The sequence below is a fragment of the Cibotium barometz genome, chromosome 24, assembly GCF_041138505.1.
Source record: "Cibotium barometz isolate CiBa-2024 chromosome 24, ASM4113850v1, whole genome shotgun sequence".
Classification (NCBI taxonomy): Eukaryota; Viridiplantae; Streptophyta; class Polypodiopsida; order Cyatheales; family Cibotiaceae; genus Cibotium; species Cibotium barometz.
Window position 1 is genome coordinate 22314722 of NC_141069.1, and position 2315 is coordinate 22317036.

The window sequence follows — 2315 nt, forward strand, 5'->3', positions numbered from 1 at the left end:
GAGGAGAAAGAGGGAAAGAAAAAGGATCTTGCACCTGGCTGCCTGTGAAGTGAGACGAAAGAGGGGGAGAGGCTTTGGCCCTGGGCAGCCTGCGCAGCCTCGAGCAGGAAGCAAAGACTTGCAAAGAATAGGGCTTGCCCTCATGCCTGCACAATGGGGAGAAGAGCAGAGGGGGGGTTGCGAAGAGAAGTGGAGAGAAGTTACTGTGTGCCTTGCCCTGGTGCCTGCCCAGCAGAGAGAGAAGAGCAGAGGAGGGGCTTGGCACTTGCACGCCTGCGAAGAGAAGGGGAGAGAAGCGGCTGTGTGCCTTGCCCTGGTGCCTGAACAGAGGAGTAGAAGGGAGGCTTTTGCCCTTCCCGCCTGCAGAGCGTGGAGAGGAGAAAGTGCAACGGCCCGTGCCCTTGGCTAGCCAGTGGAGGCAGGAGAAAAGAAAACAAGGCGGGTCCTCTGGCCGCCCCTGCGCAGAGAAGCGTAGAGGGAAAGCAGCTTGTGCGGTGGCACCTGTTAAGAACGCCTTTGGCACCATGGAACTGTCTCCCTCCTCCCATGGACTCTTCTGGCCTATAGTACCATCGCACATAGACCTTGACATTGTTTCTATTGTATGCTTCTATCTTCTCTAGCCTTGCAACAGAGGGTGGATTATCCAGATCGGAGGCACGCAGCACAAGTCTCCAACTTTGATGACCTTGTGGGTCTTATTTGATCACTATGACATTCAGAGTGGAAACACCATCGAAGGGAAATGCACAGTCCACAATTTCAAGAGGTACACCAAACAAACTGTTGCTGCAGAGGATTACTTCTGCAGGTTAAGTACAAAGCTAGCACTGGAGGCTTCACCCCCGACAGAGTTGCTGTGCATTGCAAGTATGAGATGCCTTACGATCTCGATGAATTGATGGTGCAATGTGAAGCTTGCAAGGATTGGTTTCACTCTATATGATGAACCTGAGCCAAGATCAAGCAAAAAAGATGGACCACTTTATTTGTCCAGATTGTGACAGCAGTCAATAAGATGGAGATTAGACGATCGGCAATAGTCAAGGAGGTTCTCCTTTGGCAGAATAAAAGACATGGCTTGCTGATTGTAGCTCACAAGATGGGGAAAAGAAGTCTCGCAACTCTCACAGAGTATGGACCACTTGATTTGTCCAGATTGTGACAACAGTCAATAAGATGGAGATTAGAAGATTGGCAATAGTCAAGGAGGTTCTCCTTTGACAGAATAAAACGCTTGCTGATTGTAACTCACAAGATGGGGAAAAGAAGTCTCACAATTCTCACAGAGTCTTTCCACGCCCAGACCCAAAGCCAGAACCAAAGAAGCCAAAGAGATAAAATGCTGTGATCATAGTGGTACATGATCATCACCAAACACACATTACCATTGGTATCATTGCGTGACTAATTTATTTTCCTAGAAAGTTTCCCGGAAGTTTTTTTGCATGGGAAATACTCATGACAGCTTGGAAGGCTTGAGCTGTCATATTGGCCCCTTCGACGATGTGATTGACTTCCATGAATTGGAGACTAAAGCCTCAGACAGCCAGTTGGAGTTGTGGAAGGAACGAAAGTCTCGCAAGTATACCAAGTAAGTGTACGATTCTTGCCAAGCATTTGGATGCAACACGAGCAACTACCTCTCCAACAACAAAACCCCCGGCCATTCACGATCAAGACCCGGCCTCACTAAAACCTTTGTAGGCACACCATCAAGACCTGGCCATTCACCATCAAGACACGGCCTCACCAAAACCTCTGTAGGCACACTCGCACTCGCCAGTCGGGTTCTTCAACACCATCACACGCCATCTTTACCGTCAACACAATCGATAACCTCACCAACCAGGTTCCTTACAAAGTTACCGGCAAAGTAAAGAGACCGAGACGCTGGCCCATCAACCTTGAGGCTGGCCCAAAAGCAAGCAATCCCACCGGCAACTTCAGGGCATCAACACACTTGCAATGTCGGCACACCAACCTCAAAGCTGGTGCAATCACACGCCACTATCAGGTACACCAACACATCGATGACGATAACAAGGCAACTCCACTGCCGACAAGAAGCCCTCAACGTGCAAACGACCTCAACCAGCCACTACTGACTCCTCGGCAAGCGCTGTTCTCAACGCAATGCTAATGTCCACGTCTTCCCGCCCAACCTGTATGTGCAGGTAACCTTCTCACCCTCCCTTTACTGCTTATGTTGGCTCTCCGTCACCTCTAAGTGGATAGAGCACTTCCCATGGAGGGTAGAGTTGGTATGGCTGGGATTGTTTGCAGGTATATCGCCAGATAGCCCAATTTCCAAA

The 2315-nt window shown here is 49.7% G+C and overlaps 1 pseudogene; it reads left to right on the forward strand.

Annotated features, from left to right (window-relative positions):
* Positions 1–611: 611 nt before the first annotated feature.
* Positions 612–2023, forward strand: LOC147625030 (chromatin remodeling protein EBS-like; annotated as a pseudogene).
* The last annotated feature ends 292 nt before the right edge of the window (positions 2024–2315 follow it).